General features: G+C 45.5%; 1 protein-coding gene and 1 pseudogene across 4 annotated transcripts in view; both read left to right on the forward strand.

Annotated features, from left to right (window-relative positions):
• The window catches only part of LOC148142996 (endogenous retrovirus group 3 member 1 Env polyprotein-like), a 512,937-nt gene that overhangs the window by 61,745 nt on the left and 427,761 nt on the right, over positions 1-23,431 (forward strand). The window lies entirely within an intron of this gene.
• LOC148142998 (uncharacterized) overlaps positions 18,585-23,431 on the forward strand; it is a 69,237-nt pseudogene continuing 64,390 nt past the window's right edge. The window contains exon 1 of the transcript XR_015751078.1: positions 18,585-18,722. The product of XR_015751078.1 is annotated as an uncharacterized LOC148142998 (transcript). The remainder of the gene's footprint in view (positions 18,723-23,431) is intronic.

A 23,431-nucleotide genomic window follows, 5' to 3' on the forward strand; every position in this document is an offset into this window, starting at 1 on the left:
TATTTTGTGATTTTTTTTGCAGGAAGACGTGCCGAAAGAAATCTGAAAACAAATGATACATCAACATCTGACAGAGCCACTTGATTCATTGGGACTTGAATATCAGCAGCCATTCCAATCAAGAAGACATGGTTGCTTTTGATTGCTTGAAAGATTTTGGAAACTGGTGCGGCAGGAAGAATACTGAGACACCGAGTGAGGGAGATTCAGTGTGCTGACTGTGAAAAGTGCTTCACACCATTTACTCAGCTTGGGGGAATCAAAGTCTCATCCCTTACGGTGGGGATAGACTATGTCCCCGTTCTGATTGTAATTTCAAACCCAGACCAACACAAGGAAAGCTCCCCCAATGGGGAAACCATGGAAATGTGGGGGCTGAGGGAAAAGATTCCCTTCCCCATCCGTGCTGGAAACCCACAGACGTATTCACAGCGGGGAGAGGCCATTCACCTGCTCGGTGTGCAGGAAGGACTTCAGTCGGATCAGCCATCTGGAGACGCACGAGTGGGTCCACAAGGGAGAGAAGCCATTCACGTGCCCCATGTACGGGAGGGAGTTCACTCAATCAGCTGCACTGCTGACCCACCAGTGGGTCCACACCGGAGAGAGGCCGTTCACCTGCTGTCAGTGCGGGGAGGGCTTCACTGCTCCTCCCACCTGGGGAGGCACCAGCGTGTTCACGTGCCATCGCAGGGGGGATGGAAGGGGCGATGGCCGAGCGCCGCTAATAACCCCACTCTGGGGACTCTCAGGTTCGAATCCCGTCGCGGCAGATGGCAGAATTGGGATTCGGTCAGTAATCTGAACTTCAGAATCTAAGGATGAAACCATTTTCAGAGGGCAAAAACCCATCTGATTCTCTCATGTCCTTTTCAGTGATGGAAACTGCCATTGCGGGAAAGGATTCACTCAGTCGTCCCAGCTGCATGCTTTACCCGGCTGTACGAAGGATCCAGTTACAAAGGGACAACTCAACTGACCAATAATAAAGAAAGTGTGGTGGGGGGAGTGGGAGTGAGTGTGTACGCCTTGTGATGTGGAGATCTGAAGCTGCAACAAAGTTGGGTCGCAGTAAAGGTTACCTGAACTCACCGTCAGGCTTAAACTCTCATTGAAAGCTGTGAGATCCAACAGCTTCTCATTTCTTTCAGCCACCAGCACCGAGTTTCCAGTGTTGGTCTCAGAAGGAGCAGTGAATGAGTAGCTAGTATTGTTCGAAATTGTAAATTTTTCAGGACTGCAGGTTTATTGTTTCATTGGCATTGCAAAGTTTACTGGCAACAGTGGGAGGTGTGGGCTGTATTCACTGGAAACAAAGTTTTAAAATGACACAAACACCAGGGTATAGTCCAACAGACTTATTTGGAAGCACTAGATTTTGGAGCGCTGTTCCTTCATCAGGTAGCTGTTGAGTAGGATGGTAAGACACAGAATATATAGCAAAAGATTATAGTGTCATGCAACATAAATGATATATTGAAGAAACCTGTTAAGTCTTTCATTTTTTAAAATGGGTTGCAGATTTCGGTTCATTAATCTGTAAATCCCAGAACTTCTTTTTAGTAACATTCTCCAGGTAACTTAATGTTTTATAAAGGGAGGTGACACCTCAGGTCAGACAATGCATGAGAGCTGTGAGGTTAGAGTCTTTCTGTATCCCAGTCTTGAATCAGACTGGTTCTATTTCCAAATACATAATCCTGCAAATGCAATTCACCCCAAAGACCTCTATGTGTGAGTGCATGCATGAGACAGAGCGTCTGTGTGTGTGCGTGTGCATGCTGGGTAAAGTGTGCGTGTGATGGAGTATAATTGTGTGAGAAGGTGTGTGCATAAATGTGAGCGTGAGGGGTGTATCAATGTGTGTCTGAGAGAGAGCCTGTATATCAGAGAGGGTCTGCACGACCGTGTGAGTACTTGAGTGTGTGTGTGTGTGTGTGAGAGAGAGAGAGTTTGTGTGTGTATTGTGTAGCTGTGTCTCCTGTAGTGAGACATGGACCCAAGGTCTCAGCTGAGGTCATTCTCGTGTGTTCCAAACTTGTTATCAGCCTCTGCTCGGCCACTAGAAATGATTAAACAGTTAAACAGTTTCACAACACACACCGGAGAGGGCAAGGTCTGAAACATTGATTCTCCTGCTACTTGGATGCTGCCTGACCTGCTGTGCTTTTTCAACACCACACTCTCGACTCTGATCTCCAGCATCTGCAGTTCTCACTTTCTCCTCATGGGCGAGGTGGGACTTGTCTTTTATTCACTCATTCACTCTTACAGCCTGTCCTTGGTTGTGGCCTAACTGTGCATATATTAATGCAAGTTTCAGAAAGATTTCTACAGCTTGTTTTTTTTTTAAAAAGAACATTCTTCCAGACTTTAACAACGTTTCTGAATATATGATTTTAGCTATTCTCAATTTTAAAAATTAGTCATTTCTCGCACACCCTGTTTCCCAGGTAGAATCGTCACCACCCATTATCTCTCTCTCCTGAAAAGGACTTGATACAGCGATCAAAGAGGGCTGAGGCACCAGAAAGGACGGGGAGTGGCGCTGGTGGGGGTGGAGAAGGGAGAGAAATGGAGAGAGGGACAGAAGTTGGGGGGTAGAGAAGGACTGGGGTTCAGAGGGTTATGGGGAGAGAATGGGGGTGCAGTGTGAGGAGAGAGAATGGGCAGGGAGCAGTGGGTGGGGAGAAAATGGACGGGGGGTCAGAGTGTGAAGAGAGAGACAGCACAATCCTATCTTCCCCAGAACTCGTATCAGTGTACCACGAACGAACCCAGTCCTCCCACAGCAGATTAGGGGCAATCATTTCTCAATATACGCGTGGCTAAGGCAGTGGAATCATATCATCCCTACAGGCCATTCACACCGACCTTCCCAACAGCATCCCATGCAGACCCACTCGACTCACAGCGCCAGACCTGGGTTCAATTCCCGCCTCAGGCGACTGACTGTGTGGAGTTTGCACGTTCTCCCCGTGTCTGCGAGGATTTCCTCCGGGTGCTCCGGTTTCCTCCCACAGTCCAAAGATGTGCAGGTCAGGTGAATTGGCCATACTAAATTGCCCGTAGTGTAAGGTAAGGGGTAAATGTAGGGGTATGGGTGGGTTTCGCTTCGGCGGGTCGGTGTGGACTTGTTGGGCCGAAGGGCCTGTTTCCACACTGTAATATAATCTAATTATGCTACAGCTCTGCAATTCCAGGTAGCTATTTCCTGATGAAGGGTTTTGCCGGAAACGTCGATTCTCCTGCTCCTCGCACGCTGCCTGACCTGCTGTGCTTTTTCAGCACACACTCTGGACCCTAATCTCCAGCATCTGCAGTGGTCACTTTCGCCCTGTAGGGGGTGAATGTTCTATGCCGATTATTTTGAATCTCTTCAAATCTTTCCTCCTCACCCGAAACCTATACCCTCTAGTTTTGGAATACCTCTACCCTGGGGTAAAGACAGGAACGTTGAGCAGCCAGACAAAATGCAAAAGGAATAAAATGTCGAGGCATAGGGGAAAAAAAACATTTCGGCAAAAAAAAAATGGCGTTGGCATTTTTCTCTCATATTCGCATTTGGACACTTAAAAGTTGTCATGATCTGGAGGTGCCCGTGTTGGACTGGGGTGTACAAAGCTAAAAATCACACAACACCAGATTACAGTCCAATCGGCTTCTTTAGAAACATTCAACTTTCGGAGCGTGGCTCCTTCATCAGGCGGTTGCGGAGTATAAGATCAGATCATAAATTTTTTGTTACCATGTTATACTCCACAACCGCCTGATGAAGGTGCAGCGCTCGAAAAACCGTGCTTCCAAATAAGCCTGTTGGACTATAACCAGATGTTTTGTGATTTTTAACTCTAAAAATTGTCAGTAACTCCAGCATCGTGACAGAGCATACTGAGCATGCTCCACGGTGTCAGTAAGCACTGCGCATGGCTGCCGGTGTCAGCAAAGTACTGCGCATACTCCTGGGTGTCCGCAGAAAAGGCGCACGAGCTCCTTTTCATGAACCAATGGAGAATCTTGGAGGATCCGAAGGAGTTTGGTCCTCCTGCCAATCAGAGTCGGCCGTTGTCGAAATGCGGAAGTTGGACCGTGAGCTCTGAAGCCGCTGATGCTGCTCTTTTGTCACTGAATGAAGATTAAACCTCACCCCAGACTATAAATTCCTTCCTCTGTCTAAAATTTGTGAGTATAATAGTGTTTTTGTCAACACGTTTTCCATTTTCTTTTCATTCTGGGGTTCAATTATTGATTTGTAGCAACTGAAAGGAAAGAGTGAATCGAGGGAGGGGACAGTTGATCCAGGTCTGTGTCTCACTTTGCAAACGCAGTGCCACAATGTGAAGGTATAGCATTTGATGCATGTAAAATAAAAAGCAGAAAGGAGGTGCATTGTTTATGTAGTGATATATTGAGATGTGGCGAAAGTGAGATGCTGGAGAATAGAGTTCAAAAGTGTGGCGCTGGCAAACCACAGCAGGTAAGGCAGCAACTGAGGAGGAGAGTCGACGTTTCGGGCACGAGCTCTTCATCAGGAAAGATGTGTGGATGGACAAAGGGGCCTCAGCGTCCTTCGAAACCAGTTACTGCCAGTTGTCAGACAGGTGCAGCAAGCAATGAGCAAAGCAAGTGGTATATTAGCAAGAGGAATTGAGTTCAGAAGTGTGGATGTCTTTCAGCAGTTAGGCAGGTCATTGAATGTATTTAAGGCTGAGTTCATTTGACTTTGATGAACAAAGAAGTGGATGGTTTTGGGGGAAGGCAAGAAAATGGTTTTAAGACCAGTATAGAACAGTTACAGAGTCATACAGCACAGAAACAGACCCTTCAGTCCAACTAGTCCATGCTGACTATATTCACAAACTAAACTAGTCCCACCTGCCAATGTTTGGCCCATATCCTTCTGAAACTTTTCTATTTGTGCACTTATTCAAATTTATTTTAAATGTTGTTACTGTACCTGCATTCACTACGACATTCATTTGCCACACACTCCACTCTCTGAAATGAAAAATGTGCTCCTCATGTCTTTTTAAATTTTTTCTCCTCTCACCTTAAAAAGATTGCTCCCTATTTTTGAAACAGCAGCTGATATTGACCTCCTCTATGCCCCTCGTGATTTTATAAACCTCAGTAAGGTCACCTCTCAACCTCCTATGTTCCAGTGAAAAAGTTCCAGCCTATTCACCTAGATGTAAGTCGATCCATATTCAGTTATGATCTGTTCAATGCTTGTGCAGGCTCGAAAGACCAAATGGCCAACTCCTGCTCCCAATTCTCTCACTGTGGCCAGGACAGCAAGAGACCATAAGACATTGGAGCAGAGATTAGGCCACTCAGCCCATCAGGTCTGTTCATACCATTCAATCGTGGCTGATAGGTTTCTCAACCCCATTCTCCCGCGCTCTCCCTGGAACTCTCCATCCCCATGATACTCAGGAACCTATCTACCTCAGTCTTAAATATCCTCAGTGACCTGGCCTCTACAACCTTCTGTAGAAATGAATTCCATCGATCCACCACTCTTTTTCACTGAAGAAGTATCTCCTTATCTGCGTTCTAAAATGCCTTCCCTTTACTCGAAGGCTGTGCCTCAGGTCCTAGTCTCTCCAACCAATGGAAACATCCTCTGAAAGTCTACTCTGTCCAGGCCATTCAGTATTCTGTATGTTTCCATTAGATCCCCTGAGTGTGGGCCTGTTAATCAGCATGAAACACACCCTTCAGGATGAGGTACAGCAGGGATTAGGTTCAGCAATGAGAGAATGGAGGGAGAGTATGTGGGACAGAGATTTTCAGCTTCTAGGGAATAACAGAGGAAAGAGAGTTTAGCATAAATTAGAAGTGATTGGATGGGCCAAGGAGTAGCAGATGGGGTTTAATTCAGAGAAATATGAGATGTTGCATTTTGGTCCAGCAATCCAGGCAGGACTGACACAGTTAAGGGGTATGTCGCAGAACAAAGAGACCTTGGAGTGCAGGTTCATAGTCCCTTGAACGTGGAGTCTTACACAGACAGTATAGTGAACAAGGTGTTTGGTATGCTTTCCTTTATTGGCCAGAGCATTCAGTATAGGAACTGGGAGATCATTTTGCAGCTGTACAGGACATTGGTTAGGCCACTTTTGGAATTCTGGTCTCTCTGATGTAGGAAAGATGTTATGAAACTTTGAGAGGGGTCAGAAAATATTTAGAAGGCTGTTGCCAGATTTGGAGGGTTTGAGCTGCAGGAAGAGGCTGAATCGGCCAGGGAGATATTTTCTTTGGAGCATCGGAGGCTGAGTGGTAACCTTGAAAGAAGTTTATAAGGGGCATGGATAGGGTGAATACCCAAGGTCTTTTCTCCATGGTAGGGGAGTCCAGAACTAAAGGTGAGTAGGGAAAGTGACCTGAGGGGCAACATATTTTCAGACAGAGGGTGGAACGTGTATGGAATGAACTGCCAGAGGAAGTGGGGAGGCTGGTACAATGACAACATTTAAAAGCTACTGGATGGGTACTTGAACAGGAAGGATTCAGAGGGATGAGTCAAATGCTAGCAAATGGGACTAGATTAGTTTGTGATATATAGTTGGCATGGATGAGTTGGGTCAAAGGGTCTGTTTCTGTGCTGTATGACTTTAATCATCTTCAGTGAAAGCAGAAGTGTTGTTGTGAAGACTGGACTTTCAAAGCAGCTTTCAAAAATGTTTTGCCCTTACTCAGAGCAGAAGAAGTTACAATGAAATCTTTCATTTGTGAGACAGCAACTGAATGAGTGAGTGAGTAAGTACATCTGGGATTTGGTGAAAAGTGGGAATTCATTGCACTGTGGGGATGAAGCCCTACCCTATCCAGTCATTTCTGCTGGTAGATGAGACTAGGCTGAAAATGTGTTGCTGGAAAAGCGCAGCAGGTCAGGCAGCATCCAGGGAACAGGAGAATCGACGTTTCGGGCATAAGCCCTTCTTCAGGAACCTTCAGGAACCTTCCTGAAGAAGGGCTTATGCCCGAAACGTCGATTCTCCTGTTCCCTGGATGTTGCCTGACCTGCTGCGCTTTTCCAGCAACACATTTTCAGCTCTGATCTCCAGCATCTGCAGACCTCACATTCTCCTCAGATGAGACTAGGTCCCAAGATTAGGGGAAGTAGATTTAGGACAGAGAGGAGGAGGAACTGCGTTTCCTGGAGAGTAGTGAAACTATGGAAGTCTCTGCCCAAGGAAGCAGAGAAGGCAGCTTCGTTAAGTATATTCAAGACACAATTAGATAGGCTTCTGCATAATTGGGGAATTAAGTATAGTTGGGACACTGCAGGGAGGAGGAGCTGAGATGATGGATAGATCAGCCATAATCTTAATGAATGGCAGAGTAGGCAGGACGGGCCAAATGGCTGACTCCTGCTTCTATTACTATGAACCTATAACCCTGCATTTCCCATGGCTAACCTAACTAACCTGCACATCCCTGGACACTATGGGCAATTTAGCCTGGCCAATCCAAATCAAGGCTGGTGAGCAATGTCATTGATGCGGAAATGAACATCAGAGAATGATAGGGACAAGGAGAGTAAATATACCAGCAATGAAAACTGGATTCAGAAGATCACAAAAACTGAAACTAAAAACTGAATGTGAGCTGCATTGTAACAGAAGTGAATGAATTGACTGAACACATTGAAGAGAATAATTATGATCTGAGACTCCTTACAGGGACATGGCTTCAGGATGGCAAGGACTGGATCCTGAATATCGAGGGGGTAGTCAAATGGGAAGGTCAGTAAAGGTAGAGGGTTGGTGCTGCTCATCAAAGCACTGATCACAGGGTAGTCTGGTGTCAGCTTGGATTTCGTGTCCGGATTTCTCTGTCCTCGTTGATCTTCCTGTTCCCACAGAGTAAGATGTTGGTCTGTTCTCAGCTCTGCTGAAGCTTTAACACCCCCTTTTACATGTTTGGGAAAAATAAAACATTTAGTCAATCGAGACCCAATCCATAACCTCCCAGACTGTCAACCAGTCCAAGTAAATCTGAAGTAGGGGTCTCCCAGGATTCTGATAGTGCTCTACCTGAGGAATTCTCTCTCCCTTACATCTAACTATTAATATCCAGCTCTGATTTACAACCATACTTGCACCAACAGAAATAAAGCATCTGTTATCAAATAGACATATAGATATACAGCATGGAAACAGGGTTTCTCTATTACACACATAGAACCACACTCTCCATGGGGATGAATTTGTATTTGCATCATTACATTTGCAGATACATTCTATTTTGCTCAAAAATTCTAAATTGGAGGAAGGACAAATTTGACGGTATTAGGCAAGAACTTTCAAAAGCTGATTGCGCACCAATGTTTGCAGGTAAAGGGACGGCTGGAAAATGGGAAGCCTTCAGAACTGTGATAACTCGAGTCCAGAGAAAGTATATTCTTGTTAGGGTGAAAGGAAAGGCTGGTAGGTATAGGGAATGCTGGATGACTGGAGAAATTGAGGGTTTGGTTCAGAAAATGAAGGAAGCATATGTCAGGTATAGACAGGATAGATCGAGTCAAGCCTGACAGTATAAAGGCAGTAGGAGTATACTTAAGAGAGAAATCTGAGGGGAAAACAGGGGACATGAGATAGCTTTGGCAACTAGAGTTAAGGAGAATCCAAAGGGTTTTTACAAATACATTAAGGACAAAAGAATAAGTAGGGAGAGAATAGGGCCCCTCAAAGATCAGCAAGGTGGTCTTTGTGTGAAACCGCTGGAGATGGGGGAGATACTAAACGGGTATTTTGCATCAGAGTTTACTGTGGAAAAGGACATGGAAGATATAGAATGTAGGGAAATAGATGGTGACATCTTGAAAAATGTCCATATTACAGAGGAGCAAGTGCTGGATGCCATGAAATGAATAGAAGTGGATAAATCCCCAGGACCTGATCAAGTATAACCTAGAACTCTGTGAGAATCTAGAGAAGTGATTGCTGGGGCTCTTGCTGAGATATTTGTATCATTGATAGTCACAGGTGAGGTGTCGGAAGACTGGAGGTTGATTAACGTTGTGCCACTGTTAAAGAAAGGTGGTAAAGACAAGCCACGGAACTATAGACCAGTGAGCCAGACGTCGGTGTTGTTGGAGGGAATCCAACTGAGGGACAAGATGTACATGTATTGGAAAGGCAAGGACTGATTATGAATAGTCAACGTGGCTTTACGTGTGGGAAATCATGTCTCACAAACTTGAATGAGTTTTTTTGAAGAACTAATGAAGGGAACTGATGAGAGCAGAGAATAGATGTGATCTATATGGACTTCAGTAAGGTGTTCGACAAGGTCCCTCATGGGAGACTGGTGAGCAAGGTTAGATCTCATGGAATACAGGGAGAACTTGCCACTTGGATACAGAACTGGCTCAAAGGTAGAAGGTGGTGGTGGTGGTGGAGGGTTGTTTTTCAGACAGGAGGCCTGTGACCAGTGGAGTGCCACAAGGATCTGTGCTGGGTCCACTACTTTTCATCATTATATAAATGATTTGGATGTGAGCATAAGAGGTATAGTTATAAGTTTGCTGATGACACTAAAATTGGAGGTATAGTGGACAGCGAAGAAGGTTACCTCAGATTACAATGAGATCTTGATCAGATGGCCAATGGGCTGAGAAGTGGCAGATGGAGTTTAATTCAGATAAATGTGAGGTGCTGCATTTTGGGAAAGCAAATCTTAGCAGTACTTATACACTTAATGGTAAGGTCCTAGAGAGTTTTGCTGAACAAAGAGGTCTTGGAGTGCAGTTTCATAGCTCCTTGAAAGTGGAGTCGCAGGTAGTGAAGAATAGGATAGTGATTGGATAGTGAAGAAGGCATTTGGTCTGCTTTCCTTTAATTGTCAGAGTATTGAGTACAGGAATTGGGAGGTCATGTTGCGGCTGCACAGGACATTGGTTAGGCCACTGTTGGAATATTACGTGCAATTCTGGTCTCCTTCCTATCGGAAAGATATTGTGAAACTTGAAAGGGTTCAGAAATGATTTACAAGGATGTTGCTCGGATTGGAAGATTTGAGCTATAGGGAGAGGTTGAATAGGCTTGGGCTGTTTTCCCTGGAGCATCAGAGGCTAAGGGGTGATCTTACAGAGATTTATAAAATCATGAGGGGCTTGGATAGGATAAATGGAGAAAGTCTTTCCCCTGGGGTGGGGAAGTCCAAAACTAGAGGGCATAGGTTTAGGGTGAAAGGGACCCTAAACCTATGCCCTCTCTTTAGAGTGAAGAGGCAACTTCTTCACTCAGGGGGTGGTATGTGTATGGAATGAGCCGCCAGAGGAAGTGGTGGAGGCTGGTCTGGATGGGCATATGAATAGGAAGAGTTTGGAGGGATATGGGCAAGTTGCTGGCAGGTGGGACTTGATTGGGTTGGGATATCTGGTCGTCATGGATGAGTTGGACTGAAGGGTCTGTTTCCATGCTGTCCATCTATGACTGTATAACTCTAAATGCACAATGTGCTGGCAGTCAATGCAGGCAGCCAATACATGTAATATTTTGTAAATTTCACTTTGCAAATCGAAGCGGGCTGACTCAAGATTGGGATACAGACAGACTCTGACCTCATTCCTTTCATGCATTATCTGAGCTGAGATGTCACCTTTTCTTATAAAACCTTAAGTTATCTCGAGAAGGAGCCTGACAGGAAGTTCTGGGACTTGCATATTATTGATACCTGCAACCCATTCTAAAAGATGAAAGACTTAACAATCCAGGTTTGTTCAGTATATAATTTCAGTGGCAGGACACTGGAATGTTTTTTCATAAATTCTGTGTCTTATGATCTTGTACTCCACAACCAACTGAACGCAGCACTTCGAAAGCTGGTGCTTCGAAATAAACTTGTTGGACTGTAACCTGGTATTGTGTTATATGTAACTTTGTCCAGGTTGGGGTGGATTCACCAAGTTAAATGACCCATAGTGTTCTGTTTTGGATGGGTTCAGGTGGATTGGCAGTATTCAGTATCCTGAAGAAGGGCTAATGCCCGAAACGTCGATTCTCCTGTTCCCGAGATGCTGCCTGACCTGCTGCGCTTCTCCAGCAACACATTTCCATATCAGTATTCAGTTACCCATATCGTCGAGGGATGTGCAGGTTAGGGTGGATTGGCTGTGCTAACTTATCCATAGTGCCCAGAGATGTGCATGTTAGCATGGATTGGCCGTGCTAACTTAACCTACACACCCCTGGGCACTATGGGTAAGATGGATTCACTGTGCTAAATTCACTCTTTCATTAAGAGAGTGGTGCGTATAAGGAATGAGCTGCCAGAGGAAATGGTGGATGCTTGTACAATTATGACATTTGAAAGGCATCTGGATGGAAATATAAAATGGAAGGGTTTAGAGGGATATGGGCCAAATGGGTCTAGATTAATTTAGAATATCTGGTTGGCATCGACGAGTTGGACTGTTTCCATGCAGTATATCTCTGATTCTGGCTTGCCACATCTGTATGTTCAGTTTCTCCCTGGTGTCGGTGTTAACGCCTTTGAGGTCTCATTTTGCGCTCTCCTTTCCAGGGATGTTAACCACTTCATGTCTGGTTGTTCCTCAAGAACTTGCATTGCAGGTTCACCCTGAACTGACACTATTTTTTGAGCTTCCCAAAATCAGACCTGCTCACTCTCAGCAGTGGAGTTATCCAAAATTCAGAGAGATGTCAGGCTTGAAGTTTTTGCTGTTCTGCCCCTGTAAGATCCTGAATTAGTTAGAGCGGTGTGAGAACAGAGGGGGAGAGAGAGAGAGTGGGATGGTGCTTTCAATTTTCAGTGTGGAATAACAAAAGAAAAGAATGTTCTGCAGAAAGTAGAATTGCTTGTTCTGAATTTCTACCTTGCACTGACAGTCATGACTTTTGTAATCTCTTTCTTTTTACAAAGCATTTGATGATCTGAAGACGGAAGTTTCAAAATCAACAGATGAAGGGCTGATGCCCGAAACATCAACTTTCCTGCTCCTCGGATGCTGCCTGACCTGTTGTACTTTTCCAGCGCCGCACTGTTCAACTCTGACTCTCCAGCTTCTGCAGTCCTCACTTCGACATCAATGTCCGACAGTCACTCAATCCATCAGGACTGCAACAATTTTTGACTGTGATTCTGAGAAGGAGCAAAGCCTTTTGGTTCCTGTTGGAGCACATCTTCAGCATCAATGGGACTGGATGAGAGACCCTACTGTTGCAGCGCACTGTTTGTGGAACCTGAAGCAGTTATACGGCCTAGAAAGAGGAATTCACGGCAGGGAGGGACTGTACATGTGTTTGTGTGCAGCTGAAACTTCAGCCATGGAGAAACCCAATGGATCCCGCCCCGTGCAGAAACCGTGGAAGTGAGGCGACTGCGGAAAAGGCTTCCGTGTCCCTTCTATCCTGGAGACTCATCAGCGCAGTCATACTGGGGAGAGGCCATTCACCTGCCCCGAGTGCGGAAAAGGCTTCAGCTATGCCTCTGACCTGGTGAGGCACCAGCGGGTCCACACGAGGGAGAGACCCTTCAGCTGCCCCGAATGTGGGAAGGCCTTCAGCAATTCCTCTGACCTGGTGAGGCACCAGCGGGTCCACACAGGGGAGAGGCCCTTCAGCTGTGTTGAGTGTGGGAAGGGCTTTACCCAGGCCTCCACCCTGCTGGCCCACAGGCAGGGGCACACCGGAGAGAGGCCGTTCTTCTGTACTGAGTGTGGGAAGGCCTTCAGCAATTCCTCCATCCTGCTGGCCCACCGGCAGGTGCACACTGGGGAGAGGCAGTTCACCTGCTCTCAGTGTGAGAAGGGCTTTACAAATGCTTCCCATCTGCGGAGGCACCAGCGAGTTCATGTGCCATCGCAGAGGGAATAAAGGAGGGATAGCCAATTGCCTTATTGACTGGACTATCAACCCAGTTCCAGGGACTGCCAGGTTTGAATCCCGCCGTGGCAGATGGTGGAATTGGATTTTGGTCAGAAATCTGGAGTTCAGAACCTCATGAAGAAATGATTGTTTGGGGGACATCTCCCATCTGATTCACTCACATCCCTTTTTAGGAAAGGAAACTGCTGTTGTGGGGAAGGATTCACTCAGTCGTCCCAGCTGCATCCTTTACCCGGTCTGGCCTACATGTAACTCCAGACCCATAACAGCATGGTTGACTCTTCATTGCCCACCACTGCCACCGGTCATTGAGTGGGGAAAGACTTACTTGTTTACAGGGTATGGGTTGAAATTGCTGAATGAGGCAATACTTCCTACAGTTAAGGCTGTACCAAGGATCCAATTACAAACTGACAACTCGGTGGTGACCATAGTAAAGAAGGTGAGGTGGTGTGGGGTGGGGGTGCACGCTTTGACCTTAAGCTATTTAAAAAGCAGCTACTTTTTCTACACCTTTTTGCTGGGGGGGATCTGAAGCTGTAACAATGTTGGGTCACAATAAAGGTTACCTGAACTTATCACCGGGCTCAGACTCTCATTGAAGGCTTTGAGCTCCAAGAGATTTTTGTTTTAAAGCTGCTCATTTCATTTCAGCCTCCTGCACTAAGTTTCCAACGTCATGTATCAGATGGAGCATTGAATGAGTAGCTAGTATCGTTAGAAGTTGTAAATTTTTCAGAAGTGCAGGTACTGCACCGTTTCATCAGCATTGTATAGTTTACTGGCAGCAGTGGGAGATGTGGGCTGTGTTCACTGGAAACGGTGTGGAGGTGCCGGTGTTGGACTGGGGTAGATAAAGTTAAAAATCACACAACACCAGGTTATAATCCAACAGGTTTATTTGGAAGCACTAGCTTTCAGAGTGCTGCTCCTTCATCAGATAGCTGTTGGCCGGGGAATAATACACCGATTGTATAGCAAAAGATCACAGTGTCATGCGACTGATAGGATATATTAAACAAACCTAGATTGTTGTTATGTCTTTCATCTTTTAGAATGGGTTGCAGGTTTTGGTTCATTAATATGTAAATCCCAGAACATCTTTAAAGTTCTTGAGATGATTTAATGTTTTGTAAAAAAAAAAAAGTGACATCTCAGCTCAGACAATGCATTAAAGATGTGAGGTTCGAGTCTGTCAGTATTCCAATCTTGAATCAGACTGGTTCTATTTCCAAAGTAGGAATTTATAAAATATTGCATGGATTGACTGCTTGCAGATTGTGTGCTTTTTGAGCAAAATTGAAAGTATCTGCAAATATAATTCTGCCAATACAAATTCACTCCATAGAGTTTTGTGTGTGTGTGTGTATATGTGAGTTTGTGTTTGAGTGCGTGCGTAAGAGTGAAGTGTGTGTGTGATGGAGTTTAAGCCTGAGTGTGTTGTGGGGTGTATGTGTGTGTGTGTGTGTGTGTGTGTGTGTCTATGAGAGATGTATGAATAAAAGTGAGAGGTTGCATTTTGCAAAACAAGGAAGGGCTGGACATAGTTAGTTTTGAGAAGATTTGTAGCTCAGGTTGAGGTTTTGGATGTAGGTTTGCTTGCTGAGCTGCAAGGTTCATTTCCAGACGTTTTGTTATCTACTGGGTAACGTCTTCAGTGGGCTTCAGGCGAAGAATGCAGGAATTTTCAGCATTGCTATGTACATATAATGGTAGGTCTCTGGGTCGTGTTGCAGAACAGAGACACTTTGGCGGTGGCAACGGGGGTGGGGGAGGAGTTAGGGGGTTCAGGTATATAGTTCTTTGAAAGTTGCATCACTGGTAGACAGGTGGTAAAGAAGGCATTTCGCACCATTCCCTTCACTGTCCACCCCATTGAGTATAGAAGTTGGGACATCACATTGACGTTGTACAGGATGTTGGTGAGGCCACTTTCTGGGTACTGAGTACAGTTTTGGTGGCTCTGTGATAGGAAGAATACTATTAGAGGATTCCGTAAAGATTTACCAGGATGTTGCCAGGACTGGAGGTTTTGAGTTATAAGGAAAGGTTGGGACTGTCTTCATTGGAGTGTAGGGGGTTGAGGGGTGACCTTACTAAGATCTATAAAATCATTAGGAGTGGTGGTAAAGTGAATAGCAAAGAGCTCTTCCTTAGGACCATAAGACACAGGAGTGGAAGTAAGGTCATAAGTCCACTCCGCCATTTAATCATGGCTGACGGGCATTTCAACTCCACTTACCATACTCTCCCCATAGAGATACCAAGATTCCTTGCGATACCAAGAATTTATCAATCTCTGCCTTGAAGACATTTAATGTCCCAGTCTCCACTGCGCTCCATGGCAATGAATTCCACAGACCCACCACTCTCTGGCTGAAGAAATGTCTCCTCATTTCCATTCTAAATTGACCCCCTCTAATTATCAGGCTGTGCCCATGGGTCCTAGTCTCCCTGCCTAATGGAAAAAAACTTACCAGCATCCACGCTTTTTAAGCCATGCACTATCTTGTAAGTTTCTATTAGATCTCCCCTCAACCTTCTAAACTCTAATGAATATAATTCATCGTCTGTTAGGCCTATGATACCAGCGATCATCGCGTGAATCTCTGCTGGACACACTCCAGTGCCACTATGTCCTTACTGAGGTGTAGGGCCCAAAATTGGACACAGTATTCTAAATGGAGCCTAACCAGAGCTTTATAAAGTCTCAGTAGTACATCGCTGCTTTTACATTCCAACTCTCTTGAGATAAATTACAACATTATATTTGCTTTCTTTAGCACGGACTCTACCTGCAAGTCAACCTTTAGAGAATCCTGGACTAGCAATCCCAGATCCCTTTGTACTTTGGCTTTACGAATTTTCTCACTGTTTAGAAAATAGTCCATGCTGTATTCTTTTTTCCGAAGTGCAAGACCTCACATTTGCTTACATTGAATTTCAACAGCCATTTCCTGGACCACACTCCTAAACTGTCCAAATCTTTCTGCAGCCTCCCCACCTCCTCAGAATACCTGCCTGTCTGCCTAACTTTGTATCATCAGCGAACTTCGTGGGAATGCCCCCAGTCCCTTTATCCAGATCATTAACATCTAAAGTGAACAGCTGTAGCCCCAACACTGAGCCCTGCGGGACACTACTTGTCACCAGCTGCCATTCCAAAAAAGAACCTTTTATCCCAACTCTCTGCCTTCTCTCAGGCAACCTATCCTCAATCCATGCCAGTAGCTCAACTCGAATACCATGGACCCTCACTTTACTCAGCAGCCTCCTATGAGGCACCTTATCAAAGGCCTTTTGGAAATCTAGGTAGATAACATCCTCTGGGTTTCCCAAGTCTCACCTACACTTGTTAACTCTTCAAGTTTGTCAGGCACGACCTCCCCTTACTAAATCCATGCTGACTTATTTTAATCCAACCATGCACTTCCAAGAATTTAGAAATCTCATCCTTAAAGAGAGATTTTAGAATTTTATCTACAATTGAGGTTAGGCTAATCGGCCTATAATTTTCCAGCTTTTGTCTTGATCCTTTCTTGAACAAAGGACTTACAACAGTGATTTTCCAATCATCTAGGACTTTCCCTGACTCCAGTGATCTTTGAAAGATTACAACCAACATCTCTGCTAATTCTTCAACCACCTCCCTCAGAACGGTAGGCTGTACCCATCAGGGCCAGGAGATTTCTCAATTTTTAGACCTATTAGCTTTTCTAGCACTTTCTTTTTTGTAATGGCTACCATACTGAACTCTGCCCCTTAACTCTCCTTACTTGTTAGGCTATTACTCATGTCTTCCACTGTGAAAACTGACACAAAGTATTTATTAAGTTCTTCAGCTATTTTCTTATCTCCCATCACTAACCTTCCTGCATCAATTTGGAGCAGCCCAATTTCTACTTTTGCCTCTTGTTTGTTTCTTGTGTATTGCAAAAACCTTTTACTATCATTTCTAACATTACTGGTCTGCTTACCTTCATATTTGATCCTCTCCTTCCTTATTTCTCTCTTTGTTATCTTCTGTTTGTTTTTGTAGTCTTCCCAAGCTTCTGATTTCACAGTGGTCTTGGCCACTTTATAGGCTCTCTTTTTCGTTGATACATTTCCTGACTTCCTTTGTCAGCCATGGCAGGCTTCTTCCCCCCCCACCCTGCCCGATAATCTTTCTTTTTTGGGGGGATGAACCTCTGTACTATGTCCTCAATTACACCCAGAAATTCCTGCCATTGTTGCTCTTCTGTCTTCCCCACTAGGCTCTGCTTCCAGTCAATTTTTGACAGTTCCTCTCTTATTGCCCTTTATTTAACTGTAACACCATTACATCTAATTTTGCCTTCTCTCTTTCAAACTGCACACTGATCTCTACCATATTATAATCGCTGCCTCCTAAGTGCTCATTTGCTTTAAGATTTTTAATAAAGTCTGTCTCATTACATAGCACTAAGAATTGAAATATGCTCAGTTAGGCCACAGTTGAGGACAGTGTGTAAGGGGCGAATGGCCTATTCCTAGCCTTTTGAAATTGGTTCTGGCTCTGTGGAAATAGAACCATTGAGTTGTAGAGCACAAAAAACAATCTTTCGGTATGTGCCGACCAGATAGCCTAAATTAATCTCGTCCCATTTGCCAGCACTTTGTCCATATCCCTCTAAAACGTCCTATTCATGTACCTATCCAGATGCCTTTTAAATTTTGTATTTGTACCAGCCTCCACCATTTTTCCTGGCAGCTCATTCAGTTCACACACCAACCTATATGTGAAAAAGTTGTCCCATGGGGCCGTTTTAAATCTTTCCCCTTTCACCCAAAAACTAATGCCCTCTTGTACTGGACTCCCCCGCCCCAGGGAACACCTTATCTTTTTCTCATATCCATACCTGTCAAGATCTCAGAAACCTCCATAAGGTCACCCCTCAGCCTCCAATGCTCCAGGGAAAATAGCCCCAGCCAATTCAGTCTCTCCCTGTAGCTCAAACCCTCCAACCCGAGCAACATTCTTCTAAATAATTTCTGAACTCTTTTAAGTTTCACAACATCCTTCTTGTTTCGTGAGTAATAGGCTGTGAACAATCCATTTTGTTCAGATCGGAAGAGGGGGCTTTTCTTGAGGCGAATTAACTTCCACACTTTGTTTTTAAAATCCTTGGGTTCCTTTTAAATCTTTCCCCTCTCACCCTAAACCTGTGCCCTCTCGTTTGGGATTCTCCCTCCCCTGCGGCAGAGACAGGCAAAAGGAATGAGATGTGCAGTCACAGGGAAAAGAAAATTGTGACTCCCGCCTTTTTTCTCCCAAATTGGCAATTGGACACAAGCTCTGTCAGTAACAACCGGCGCCGGTCGTCATTGGTCAGGTGGAGTAAGGTGCGCTCTGATTGGGCGGAGCGTGGATGACGCGCGTCAGAGAAGGAGGAGACGGAAAGAAGAAAAACAAAGATGGCGGCGCGAGGCTGCGGTTTTCTCATCGACTCAGCGGGCGGTTTCTGACGGAGGGAGGGGGGCAGACAGGCACCGTTTCCCTCAGAAAATACCTTTAAAATACATTTCAAATTAAAGTCGGAACTTTTCAAACAAAAGTTGTGAAGAAAAGGAGACAGTCCCCGGTGGGGTTTATTGTTTATTTGTGTATAATTCCCGGGGCCCGGGAAGGGGGAGGTGACAGTTACCGGGTGAACGAGAAAACAAATTAAAAATGTCGGCGGTGGAGGAGAGAGAGCCGGCGCCCGCGGCTTCTTCGGCGGCGGGAGGTGGAGGAGCGGCGGCGGGGGGTAAAGTCCGGCGGAACACAAGCTGGAGGAGAGGCTGCACTCGGTGCTGTGCTGGACCGTGAGCCTGGAGCTACCCGCGGCTTCACTCTACCAGGTACCGGGCTGGGCTGAGGGGGAACCCGGGGGATAAGGCGGATCGCCATTAGCCTGGAGCCACAATCACTCCCATTCCTCAAACAAACATAATTTCTATTAGAATCACTATCTAATCCTCCATACACCTTCTATAATCCATGTAGGAGGGCAGGCTGTACCATCTGACTGAACTGTTCCGATATTAAATTGTGTATAATGTATAGATATCTTTTTTTATAAAATATACAATGTTATTTAACACATTGGAAATGAAATACTGTCATCATGGGATTTGCAGCACTTCACAGCGCTGTAGAATGTCACCGGCAATATTGTGTACGAGAGTCTGTGTAAACCTCTATGGTTATGTTTTATAAATGTGATTTGAGGTAATTGCACGTAAAATGGGTAGGATTGTGTGTGTGTGTGTGTGTATGTAGGTATGTTATTTAGATCCTGGGGTTTTGTCTTGCCCAGTGATGATTCGGCTGTGGAGGGAGGGGAGTGGGGGTACTAATTAATCTTTCTACCAAATCCAGCATTTTGTTGAAGAGCTTCATTTCTTTGCGATTGTCATCTTCCAAAGAATCAACCTACCCAGTATTTAAATGGACATGTGCATATGTATAGTTGTGTATGAATGCTGGAAATCTTTTTTTTTTAAAAATCCTTTAGTATATTTCCTGTTCTCCATGCATGGCGAATTGGACGTGTTTGATTTCTTTTTCTTGCAAGTGTTGTGAAAAATAGTCTGATCATGTAAAAGTCGACCCTAGTTCTTCATAGGAGAACCTCCATGAGGAGGTTGAACAGTTCATCCACTTCACCAACACCTTCCACCCCGACCTCAAATTCACCTGTACAGTCTCAGATTCCTCCCTCCCCTTCCTCCACCTTTCTATTTCTATCTCAGGCGACCGAATCAACACGGACATCTACTACAAACCGACCGACTCCCACAGCTACCTGGACTACATCTCCTCCCACCCTACCCCCTGTAAAAATGCCATCCCATTCTCCCAATTCCTTCGTCTCCGCTGCATCTGCTCCCAGGAGGACCAGTTCCAAAAACGTACAACCCAGATGGCCACTTTCTTCAAGGACCACAATTTCCCACCAGACGTAGTCGACGATGCCCTCCACCGCATCTCTTCCACTTCCTGCTCCTCCGCCCTTGAGCCCCGCCCCTCCAACCGCCACTAGGACAGAACCCCACTGGTCCTCACCTACCACCCCACCAATCTCCATGTATAGCGTATCATCCGCCGTCATTTCCGCCACCTCCAAACGAACCCCACTACCAAGGATATATTCCCCTCCCCTCCCCTATCAGCATTCCGTAAAGACATCTCCCTCCGTGCCTCCCTCGTCAGATCCACACCCCCCACCAACCCAACCTCCACTCCTGGCACCTTCCCCTGCAACCGCAGGAGGTGCAAGACTTGCGCCCACACCTCACCCCTCACCTCCCTCCAAGGCCCCAAAGGAAACTTCCATATCCGCCACAAATTCAACTGCACCTCCACACACATCATCTATTGCATCCTCTGCACCTGATGTGGCCTCCTCTGTATTGGGGAGACAGGCCGCCCACTTGCGGAGCGTTTCAGAGAACACCTCTGGGACACCCGGACCAACCAACCCAACCACCCTGTGGCTCAACATTTCAACTCCCCCTCCCACTCCACCAAGGATATGCAGATCTTTGGACTCCTCCATCGCCAGACCACAACAACACGACGGTTGGAGGAAGAGCGCCTCATCTTCCGCCTAGGAACCCTCCAACCACAAGGGATGAACTCGGATTTCACCAGTTTCCTCATTTCCCCTCCCCCCACCTTGTCTCAGTCAAATCCATCGAACTCAGCACCACCTTCCTAACCTGCAATCTTCGTCCTGACCTATCACCCTCACCTTGACCTCTTTCCACCTATCGCATTTCCAACGCCCCTCCCCCAAGTCCCTCCTCCCTACCTTTTATCTTAGCCTGCTGGACACACTTTCCTCATTCCTGAAGAAGGTCTTATGCCCGAAACGTCGATTCTCCTGTTCCCTGGATGCTGCCTGACCTGCTGCGCTGTTCCAGCAACACATTTTCGGCCTAGTTCTTCATAGACAACAGACCCATGTTTGTGAGACAGTGTGATGGCCGTCATGTTCCACTCCAGCTCTGCAGTCTGTCGGTTGTTCGGCTCTGTTCCTGACTTCCAGTCCGTTGTCTGTATGTTCCACTCCGTTTTCAGAATTACCATAATTTTTTTTTGCTTTATTCATCAGTTGTGCTTCTGCTTATGATATGGTATGAATCTTTATTGCTGGAACAGCACAGCAGGTCAGGCAGCATCCAGGGAACAGGAGATTCGACGTTTCGGGCCAGGCCCTTCTTCTTCCTGAAGAAGGGCCTGGGCCCGAAACGTCGAATCTCCTGTTCCCTGGATGCTGCCTGACCTGCTGTGCTGTTCCAGCAATAAAGTTTCAACTTTGATCTCCAGCATCTGCAGACCTCACTTTCTCCACGGTATGAATCTTGACAGGCATGAATTTCAGCCCCTCAAGTAGTATCCAAGTAACCGTCGACCCCCTAAATTTAACCTTAAAAAGTAGTCAAAAATTTGACTATTACTTGAGTATATACGATATAAATGAATTAATGTTCATTGCTTCTTCGCTTTACTCTATTTTGCCTTATGAAAGGTTTCATATGAACGCTCCACTTTTGGATAGTGCGGAAAACCTGTATCAGTACAATACAACACAGTCACAAGCCCTTCTTATTTGGTTTAGGTACCCCTGTCAAGCCTGTGCCAATTCTTAATTCTCACTTGGACCTGCTATTTATTGCCCATGTGCAGTTTCTATCCTTCTGTTCATCTCGCGTTCATGTGTCTATCAAGATACACCTTAAACGTTACTAAGATGCCTCCTTCCACCACCCATCACCCCTCTGTGTGAAAAACCTTCCACTCCACTTCTCCTGTAGACTGCCCTCCTCTTGCCTTGAACCTGTGCCCTTTTGTTGTTGATCTTTTCACCCTGGAGAATAAAAAAACCTCTGAGTAACATAGAATCCCTAGTGTGGAAAAGACCATTCGGCGCAACATGTGCACACTGACCCGCTGAAGAGTAACTGACACAGACTTATTCACCTACTCCTATTACGCAACATTAGCCCTTGACGAAAGCACCCTCTCCCAGAGCATCCACGTCCTTCTGATAGCGTGGTGACCAGAACTGCATACAATATTCCAAATGTGGTTGAAATAAATAGCTGTAACGTAACTTGCCAACTCTCACACACAGGAAAGGCAAGTGTCCTATGTGCCTTCTTGACCACCATACCCACCTCTGTTTCCACTTCCAGATCCCTTTGCATGCCAGTGCTCCTAAGAGTTCTGTCATTTATTGTACAGTTCTTGTATTTCTTTCTCCCTTGTGGCTGTATCCAGCTTCCCCTTAATTCTACTCCCCTCTTCATCTCTTTGCCCACTCATCACCCCTCCACACATCAACATATCATAAGACCATAGGAGCTGAAATTAGGCCATTCATCCCATTGAGTCGACTCCACCATTCAATCGTGGCTGTTAACTTTCTCAAGCCCATTCATCCCGGAACCCTTGATCCCCTTGATACTCAAGAACATTGCTGTCTCCATCTTAAATATGCTCAATGACCTGGCCTCCACAGCACTTCTGTGGCTGTGAATACCATAGAAACACCACTCTCTGACTGAAGAAGGTTTTCCTTATCTCCCAACTAAAGGGTCTTCCTTTTCCTCTTAAGGCTGTACTCTCGGGTCCTACTTTGTCCTAACAATGGAAACATCTTTCCAACATCCACTCTGTCCAGGCCGTTCAATATCTTGTAGGTTTCAATTGTAACCCCCCTCATCCTTCTAAACTCCATATAGTCCCAGAGTCCTCAAAAGTTTCTCATATGTTAAACGTTTCATTCCTGGGACCATTCTCGTGAACCTCCTCTGAACACCCTCCTGGGCCAACACATCCTTGCTAATAGGAGGCCCAAAACTGCTCACAATGCTGCAAATGTGGCCTGACCAGAGTCTTATAGAGTCTCAGAAGTACATCCCTGCTTTTGTATTCAAGTCCTGTCAAAATAAATGCCATCATTGCATTTGCCTTCCTAACTACTGACTCAACCTGCAAGTTTACTTTGAGAAAATCCTGGACTTGAACTCCCAAGTCTCTTTGCACTTCGGATTTCTGTATTTTCTTCCCATAATCCTTCTGTTCCAACAGTGACTGTCTGGTGTCAGGGCAGCACGAGTGATTTCCTGACATGTGGATTGTATTTGGGGATACCAAGGAATGTCAGGAACTGCGAGTATCTCAGGAGCAATCGTTATTCCTGGGGGAGGCAGAGAGGAATGTGGTGTGGTCCTGGAAACTCCAGAACTTTGATAACTTCATGAGTCAGCAATAACGCTTTCTGGACCAAGAAACGAAAGGGCCAATGAGAAACTGCTACAAGGGAGTTAACAAATAACATACATTAACCATCGCTGGGAAGAAGGAGGCAAAACAATGAGCTGTTTCTTTGGACAGATAAGATAATGGTGTTTAATAACTGTGTGACAAAAGGACAATTAATTCTGCTTGTAGAAGGAAGGCCTTGGTGTAAAGGGCATACAGGAAGCAGGAAAATCGATATTTCAGGCAAAAGCCCTTCATCAGGAATCCTGTATTCCTGATGAAGGGCTTTTGCCTG

The sequence above is a fragment of the Chiloscyllium plagiosum genome, unplaced genomic scaffold (genome assembly GCF_037043375.1).
Source record: "Chiloscyllium plagiosum isolate Xiang-an unplaced genomic scaffold, Cpla_swu_hap1 HiC_scaffold_27, whole genome shotgun sequence".
In the NCBI taxonomy this organism is placed as follows: Eukaryota; Metazoa; Chordata; class Chondrichthyes; order Orectolobiformes; family Hemiscylliidae; genus Chiloscyllium; species Chiloscyllium plagiosum.